Consider the following 9,552-nt stretch of genomic DNA (forward strand, 5'->3'; position numbering starts at 1 on the left):
ACACTGGACACACACACTGAACACACATACACACACTAGACACACACACACACTGAACACACACACACACACACACACACACACACACACACACTGGATACACACACACACACACACACTGGACACACACACACACACACACACACACACTGAACACACATACACACACTAGACACACACACACACTGGACACACACACACACACTGGACACACAGACACACACACTGGACACACACTGGACACACACTGGACACACACACTGGACACACACTGGACATACACACACACACAAACACACACACACACACACACACACACACTGGACACACATTCACACTGAACACACACACTGGATACACACACACAATGGACACAAACACTCTGAACACACACACACACTGGACACACACACTGAACACACATACATACACTAGACACACACACACACACACACACACACACACACACACACACACACACTGGACACACACACACTGGACACACACGCACACACACTGGACACACACACACACACACTGAACACACATACACACACTAGACACACACACACACACACACACTGGACACACACACACACTGGACACACAGACACACACACTGACACACACTGGACACACACACACACACACACACACACTGGACACATTTCCATGTGTTGTATTCTGATGAAAGGAAATCCCATATAGCCTACTGGACAGGACTTTGCTATGGCATCTTCTGTTTGGGTGTCTCAGGTCAGGTCTGAGCCATGATCAGAATGTGTCTCTGTGTCTATTTCCAGCCCTGCCATTTCTACCTGTCCTGATCTAGTGTTTCACCCCTGACCTCCTCACACCGTCTCACTGTCCATGTCTGCTTTTAGCTCCCACCTCTACTTCACTGTGTTATAATGGACCTTATGCTTGTTATGTCACCTCTGGAACAAGTTATCAAACATACTGACCTTTCTGACCCTATCCCATGGCCCTACTTTCTACAACTGAACATTTAAATTCCTCTATGAGTTTTGTTTCGTGTCCATTTACTTATTTATGTATTTGTTGTATATTGGGGTTGTGCTGCAGAGCATCATGGGGGTTTGTATGTGTTGAGATGATCACGTTCCAGATAAACGGTTGAACTGATTCCTGTCTCCTGTCTCATCATTATTGAATTGTTGTACAGACGTGGTTATGAAACCCACGAGACATAACAACAGATTGGTGATGAGTAAGTCTGAATCTACAGGAACTATTCTGTCTGGAAGAAGTGGGTTTTTACAACTGTTTAAAATTGTTATTTTCTGTGGTCCAGAAAAGGCTAAAAAAAACGGCTAAATTAGCGAACTTAGGAGGAAACGTCAGTGAGTGAAGTGAATGAAGATCACGTGACTGAGGAAAATATTTATTTGGTTGAGGACAATATTGAAGTGAGTGACAATCAGGAGCTTATTGAGAAACGAAAAATTATTGGAATTGTTGGAAACATTGGACAGTTTGATAAAAGTATTGAACAGTGGAGCTCATATACAGAACAGTTAGAATATTTTGTTCTTGTAAATGACATGGATGAGGACAACATTGTGCCTCCATGTTTTAGTGTAATGGGGCCAAAGACATTTAATTTACTAGGCAGCCTGCTACAGCCAGACAGAACAGGTAATAAGACGTATGGGGATATTGTGGAGATACTTAAAGGACATTTTTCACCAGAACCACTAGTTAATGCTGAAAGGTTCAGGTTCCACAGGAGACATCAGGAAGAGGGAGAATCAGTAACAATGTTTGCTGCTGCATTAAAGAAACTACCAGAACACTGAGTTTAATGGTGTTCTAAATGACATCATTAGAGACAGACTAGTATGTGGGCTAAGGAGTGAAGCTACACAAAAGAGACTGTTGACTGAAAGTCATATGACCTTGGCAAAGGACATTGAAATCAGTGTGTCCATGGAACTAGCTGCTAAAGAGGCTCACCAGTTGAGTTCATCAGGAACTTAGTGGGTTCATCTAACAATCCTAATCACCAGCTGATACATTTTAATCTCATACACAGGGTAAACCTTCCACCTAGAAAACATCATTTAATAGAAATCACAACCGCTCCTCTGTGTGATCTATGTAATCAAGGTGCCTTGGGCTCCTTTAATCATATGTACTGGGAGTGACCAGGGGACATGTTTTGGAAAGAGGTATCCTCATACCTTGTTCCCCCAAACTGTTATTACTGAATGATAATTCACCACTGTCATTACAGCCAAGACGTATAATGTTGTCAGGTTGGACAGCAGCTAAAAAGATGTTGGAACTAAGATGGCAACCACCACACCTCATTGGATCAGCACTTTCATAGATATCATTTATTTAGAACTATCCACTGCTAGGATCCATGGGGCTAGCCAAACAACAAATGCAGCTGAAACCATAAAATAACTCCTGTAGTTGGTTTTACCCAACAGATTAACCGTTAATTATCATTTTTGTGATTTAGTATTTAATTTAATGGAGATCAGGTTGGGTGGGTTGGGGTGGTCTCAGGAGGGGTTGGAGGGTGGGTTGGGGTGGTCTCAGGAGGGGTTGGAGGGTGGGTTGGGGTGGTCCCAGGAGGGGTTGGAGGGTGGGTTGGGGTGGTCCCAGGAGGGGTTGGAGGGTGGGTTGGGGTGGTCCCAGGAGGGGTTGGAGGGTGGGTTGGGGTGGTCCCAGGAGGGGTTGGAGGGTGGGTTGGGGTGGTCCCAGGAGGGGTTGGAGGGTGGGTTGGGGTGGTCTCAGGAGGGGTTGGAGGGTGGGTTGGGGTGGTCTCAGGAGGGGTTGGAGGGTGGGTTGGGGTGGTCCCAGGAGGGGTTGGAGGGTGGGTTGGGGTGGTCCCAGGAGGGGTTGGAGGGTGGGTTGGGGTGGTCCCAGGAGGGGTTGGAGGGTGGGTTGGGGTGGTCCCAGGAGGGGTTGGAGGGTGGGTTGGGGTGGTCCCAGGAGGGGTTGGAGGGTGGGTTTGGGTGGTCCCAGGAGGGGTTGGATGGTGGGTTGGGGTGGTCCCAGGAGGGGTTGGAGGGTGTGTTGGGGTGGTCCCAGGAGGGGTTGGAGGGTGTGTTGGGGTGGTCTCAGGAGGGGTTGGAGGGTGGGTTGGGGTGGTCCCAGGAGGGGTTGGAGGGTGGGTTGGGGTGGTCCCAGGAGGGGTTGGAGGGTGGGTTGGGGTGGTCCCAGGAGGGGTTGGAGGGTGGGTTGGGGTGGTCCCAGGAGGGGTTGGAGGGTGTGTTGGGGTGGTCCCAGGAGGGGTTGGAGGGTGGGTTGATGCAGCTGAGGTGGGTGATTGTATATGTGGTTTATTATAATTGTATTTATCTGCAATAACTAGTTTCCATAATATACTGATATATATTTTAACAGTATTGTGTCTCTAGCTGTATAACCATTCCTGCTGCTATTTGTTCTTGTCTGTGTTCCTTTAAAATAAATAAAAAGTTGATCACAAAAAAAGGAAAAGTGCACAGAGTTTCAACTTAAAATCAGAGACAGGGAAATCAAGTCACATGTGGCAAGGTGGGACATCAAGTATCTACATGCTGGTGTAAGGACAACAAATGAAAAAGAGATGTTCACACTGTTGAGCAGGAGAACACTGAGGTGAGTGACTCATCAGACCAGGAGAACCCTGAGGTGAGTGAATCATCAGACCAGGAAGTCACACTGAATATCCTGACTATTGCTGGGGGGCCGCACGGCTACTATGTCTCCCTTGCTAGAGGGACAGCTGGTGAGTATGGAGATTAACACAGGGCCAGCTGGTGAGTATGGAGATTGACACAGGGCCAGCTGGTGAGTATGGAGATTGACACAGGGCCAGCTGGTGAGTATGGAGATTAACACAGGGCCAGCTGGTGAGTATGGAGATTGACACAGGGCCAGCTGGTGAGTATGGAGATTGACACAGGGCCAGCTGGTGAGTATGGAGATTGACACAGGGCCAGCTGGTGAGTATGGAGATTGACACAGGGCCAGCTGGTGAGTATGGAGATTAACACAGGGCCAGCTGGTGAGTATGGAGATTGACACAGGGCCAGCTGGTGAGTATGGAGATTGACACAGGGCCAGCTGGTGAGTATGGAGATTGACACAGGGCCAGCTGGTGCGTATGGAGATTGACACAGGGCCAGCTGGTGAGTATGGAGATTGACACAGGGCCAGCTGGTGAGTATGGAGATTGACACAGGGCCAGCTGGTGAGTATGGAGATTGACACAGGGCCAGCTGGTGAGTATGGAGATTGACACAGGGCCAGCTGGTGAGTATGGAGATTGACACAGGGCCAGCTGGTGAGTTTGGAGATTGACACAGGGCCAGCTGGTGCGTATGGAGATTGACACAGGGCCAGCTGGTGAGTATGGAGATTGACACAGGGCCAGCTGGTGAGTATGGAGATTGACACAGGGCCAGCTGGTGAGTATGGAGATTGACAGAGTCAGATGGACTTTCCAGGTTACCACTACCTGTGGTCAAGACAGAGTCAGATGGACTCCAGGTTACCACTACCTGTGGTCAAGACAGAGTCAGATGGACTCCAGGTTACCACTACCTGTGGTCAAGACAGAGTCAGATGGACTCCAGGTTACCACTACCTGTGGTCAAGACAGAGTCAGATGGACTTTCCAGGTTACCACTACCTGTGGTCAAGACAGAGTCACGCCAAGTAGACATCTTCTACAGTCACTTCAGCACAAGTGTGGAGAAACACCAGAAACGACCCGGGTTCATCTGAAGTGATGGACATCATCATCATCATCAAAGGTAAAGCCGCAGGAGATGCTCTGGAACTGAGATATCAATGCAGTCCGTTGTCTGCTGTGGGAGAGGAGAGTTATCATTCTACCTTCACTGAGGAAACCGGTGTTGCCACAGTTACACTCAGGTCATTGTGGAATGGTTCACATGAAGTAAATCACACAAAGCTACTTCTGGTGGATTGGATTGGATGGAATCATTGAGGAGAAAGAGAAAACATGTTCCTCATGGCAGGAGGTTCTCAACGTACCTCAACTTGGAGAGAGAGAGGGGTGGAGACAGGGGGAGGAGGAGGAGAGAGAGGGGTGGAGACAGGGGGAGGAGGAGGAGAGAGAGGGATGGAGACAGGGGGAGGAGGAGGAGAGAGAGGGGTGGAGACAGGGGGAGGAGGAGGAGAGAGAGGGGTGGAGACAGGGGGAGGAGGAGGAGAGAGAGGGGTGGAGACAGGGGAAGGAGGAGGAGAGAGAGGGATGGAGACAGGGGAAGGAGGAGGAGAGAGAGGGGTGGAGACAGGGGGAGGAGGAAGAGAGAGAGGGGTGGAGACAGGGGGAGGAGGAGGAGAGAGAGGGATGGAGACAGGGGGAGGAGGAGGAGAGAGAGGGGTGGAGACAGGGGGAGGAGGAGGAGAGAGAGGGATGGAGACAGGGGGAGGAGGAGGAGAGAGAGAGGGGTGGAGACAGGGGGAGGAGGAGGAGAGAGAGGGGTGGAGACAGGGGGAGGAGGAGGAGGAGAGAGAGGGATGGAGACAGGGGGAGGTGGAGGGAGAGAGAGGGGTGGAGACATGGGGAGGAGGAGGAGAGAGAGGGGTGGAGACAGGGGGAGGAGGAGGAGAGAGAGGGATGGAGACAGGGGGAGGAGGAGGAGAGAGAGGGGTGGAGACAGGGGGAGGAGGAGGAGAGAGAGGGGTGGAGAAAGGGGGAGGAGGAGGAGAGAGAGGGGTGGAGACAGGGGGAGGAGGAGGAGAGAGAGGGATGAAGACATGGGGGAGGAGGAGGAGAGAGAGAGGGGTGGAGACAGGGGGAGGAGGAGGAGAGAGAGGGGTGGAGAAAGGGGGAGGAGGAGGAGAGAGGGGGGTGGAGACAGGGGGAGGAGGAGAGAGAGGGATGGAGACAGGGGGAGGAGGAGAAGAGAGAGGGATGGAGACAGGGGGAGGAGGAGGAGAGAGAGGGGTGGAGACAGGGGGAGGAGGAGGAGAGAGAGGGGTGGAGACAAGGGGAGGAGGAGGAGAGAGAGGGATGGAGACAGGGGGAGGAGGAGGAGAGAGGGGGGTGGAGACAGAGGGAGGAGGAGGAGAGAGAGGGATGGAGACAGGGGGAGGAGGAGGAGAGAGAGGGATGGAGACAGGGGGAGGAGGAGGAGAGAGAGGGGTGGAGACAGGGGGAGGAGGAGGAGAGAGAGGGGTGGAGACAGGGGGAAGAGGAGGAGAGAGAGGGATGGAGACAGGGGGAGGAGGAGGAGAGAGAGGGGTGGAGACAGGGGGAGGAGGAGGAGAGAGAGGGGTGGAGACAGGGGGAGGAGGAGGAGAGAGAGGCGTGGAGACAGGGGGAGGAGGAGGAGAGAGAGGGATGGAGACAGGGGGAGGAGGAGGAGAGAGAGGCGTGGAGACAGGGGGAGGAGGAGGAGAGAGAGGGATGGAGACAGGGGGAGGAGGAGGAGAGAGAGGGGTGGAGACAGGGGGAGGAGGAGGAAAGAGAGGGGTGGAGACAGGGGGAGGAGGAGGAGAGAGAGGGGTGGAGACAGGGGTAGGAGTAGGAGAGAGAGGGGTGGAGACAGGGGGAGGAGGAGGAGAGAGAGGGATGGAGACAGGGGGAGGAGGAGGAGAGAGAGGGGTGGAGACAGGGGGAGGAGGAGGAGAGAGAGGGGTGGAGACAGGGGGAGGAGGAGGAGAGAGAGGGGTGGAGACAGGGGGAGGTGGAGGAGAGAGAGGGGTGGAGACAGGGGGAGGAGGAGGAGAGAGAGGGATGGAGACAGGGGGAGGAGGAGGAGAGAGAGGGATGGAGACAGGGGGAGGAGGAGGAGAGAGAGGGGTGGAGACAGGGGGAGGAGGAGGAGAGAGAGGGATGGAGACAGGGGGAGGAGGAGGAGAGAGAGGGGTGGAGACAGGGGGAGGAGGAGGAGAGAGAGGGGTGGAGACAGGGGGAGGAGGAGGAGAGAGAGGGGTGGAGACAGGGGGAGGAGGAGGAGAGAGAGGGGTGGAGACAGGGGGAGGAGGAGGAGAGAGAGAGGGGTGGAGACAGGGGGAGGAGGAGGAGAGAGAGGGGTGGGGACAGGGGGAGGAGGAGGAGAGAGAGGGATGGAGACAGGGGGAGGAGGAGGAGAGAGAGGGATGGAGACAGGGGGAGGCGGAGGAGAGAGAGGGATGGAGACAGGGGGAGGAGGAGGAGAGAGAGGGGTGGAGACAGGGGGAGGAGGAGGAGGAGAGAGAGGGATGGAGACAGGGGGAGGAGGAGGAGAGAGAGGGATGGAGACAGGGGGAGGAGGAGGAGAGAGAGGGATGGAGACAGGGGGAGGAGGAGGAGAGATAGGGGTGGAGACAGGGGGAGGAGGAGGAGAGAGAGGGATGGAGACAGGGGGAGGAGGAGGAGAGAGAGGGATGGAGAAAGGGGGAGGAGGAGGAGAGAGAGGGATGGAGACAGGGGGAGGAGGAGGAGAGAGAGGGATGGAGACAGGGGGAGGAGGAGGAGAGAGAGAGGGGTGGAGACAGGGGGAGGAGGAGGAGAGAGAGGGGTGGAGACAGGGGGAGGAGGAGGAGGAGAGAGAGGGATGGAGACAGGGGGAGGTGGAGGGAGAGAGAGGGGTGGAGACATGGGGAGGAGGAGGAGAGAGAGGGGTGGAGACAGGGGGAGGAGGAGGAGAGAGAGGGATGGAGACAGGGGGAGGAGGAGGAGAGAGAGGGGTGGAGACAGGGGGAGGAGGAGGAGAGAGAGGGGTGGAGAAAGGGGGAGGAGGAGGAGAGAGAGGGGTGGAGACAGGGGGAGGAGGAGGAGAGAGAGGGATGAAGACATGGGGGAGGAGGAGGAGAGAGAGAGGGGTGGAGACAGGGGGAGGAGGAGGAGAGAGAGGGGTGGAGAAAGGGGGAGGAGGAGGAGAGAGGGGGGTGGAGACAGGGGGAGGAGGAGAGAGAGGGATGGAGACAGGGGGAGGAGGAGAAGAGAGAGGGATGGAGACAGGGGGAGGAGGAGGAGAGAGAGGGGTGGAGACAGGGGGAGGAGGAGGAGAGAGAGGGGTGGAGACAAGGGGAGGAGGAGGAGAGAGAGGGATGGAGACAGGGGGAGGAGGAGGAGAGAGGGGGGTGGAGACAGAGGGAGGAGGAGGAGAGAGAGGGATGGAGACAGGGGGAGGAGGAGGAGAGAGAGGGATGGAGACAGGGGGAGGAGGAGGAGAGAGAGGGGTGGAGACAGGGGGAGGAGGAGGAGAGAGAGGGGTGGAGACAGGGGGAAGAGGAGGAGAGAGAGGGATGGAGACAGGGGGAGGAGGAGGAGAGAGAGGGGTGGAGACAGGGGGAGGAGGAGGAGAGAGAGGGGTGGAGACAGGGGGAGGAGGAGGAGAGAGAGGCGTGGAGACAGGGGGAGGAGGAGGAGAGAGAGGGATGGAGACAGGGGGAGGAGGAGGAGAGAGAGGCGTGGAGACAGGGGGAGGAGGAGGAGAGAGAGGGATGGAGACAGGGGGAGGAGGAGGAGAGAGAGGGGTGGAGACAGGGGGAGGAGGAGGAAAGAGAGGGGTGGAGACAGGGGGAGGAGGAGGAGAGAGAGGGGTGGAGACAGGGGTAGGAGTAGGAGAGAGAGGGGTGGAGACAGGGGGAGGAGGAGGAGAGAGAGGGATGGAGACAGGGGGAGGAGGAGGAGAGAGAGGGGTGGAGACAGGGGGAGGAGGAGGAGAGAGAGGGGTGGAGACAGGGGGAGGAGGAGGAGAGAGAGGGGTGGAGACAGGGGGAGGTGGAGGAGAGAGAGGGGTGGAGACAGGGGGAGGAGGAGGAGAGAGAGGGATGGAGACAGGGGGAGGAGGAGGAGAGAGAGGGATGGAGACAGGGGGAGGAGGAGGAGAGAGAGGGGTGGAGACAGGGGGAGGAGGAGGAGAGAGAGGGATGGAGACAGGGGGAGGAGGAGGAGAGAGAGGGGTGGAGACAGGGGGAGGAGGAGGAGAGAGAGGGGTGGAGACAGGGGGAGGAGGAGGAGAGAGAGGGGTGGAGACAGGGGGAGGAGGAGGAGAGAGAGGGGTGGAGACAGGGGGAGGAGGAGGAGAGAGAGAGGGGTGGAGACAGGGGGAGGAGGAGGAGAGAGAGGGGTGGGGACAGGGGGAGGAGGAGGAGAGAGAGGGATGGAGACAGGGGGAGGAGGAGGAGAGAGAGGGATGGAGACAGGGGGAGGCGGAGGAGAGAGAGGGATGGAGACAGGGGGAGGAGGAGGAGAGAGAGGGGTGGAGACAGGGGGAGGAGGAGGAGGAGAGAGAGGGATGGAGACAGGGGGAGGAGGAGGAGAGAGAGGGATGGAGACAGGGGGAGGAGGAGGAGAGAGAGGGATGGAGACAGGGGGAGGAGGAGGAGAGATAGGGGTGGAGACAGGGGGAGGAGGAGGAGAGAGAGGGATGGAGACAGGGGGAGGAGGAGGAGAGAGAGGGATGGAGAAAGGGGGAGGAGGAGGAGAGAGAGGGATGGAGACAGGGGGAGGAGGAGGAGAGAGAGGGATGGAGACAGGGGGAGGAGGAGGAGAGAGAGGGATGGAGACAGGGGGAGGAGGAGGAGAGATAGGGGTGGAGACAGGGGGAGGAGGAGGAGAGAGAG

This window comes from Coregonus lavaretus, assembly GCF_964263955.1.
Source record: "Coregonus lavaretus genome assembly, contig: HAP1_SCAFFOLD_617, whole genome shotgun sequence".
NCBI lineage: Eukaryota > Metazoa > Chordata > Actinopteri > Salmoniformes > Salmonidae > Coregonus > Coregonus lavaretus.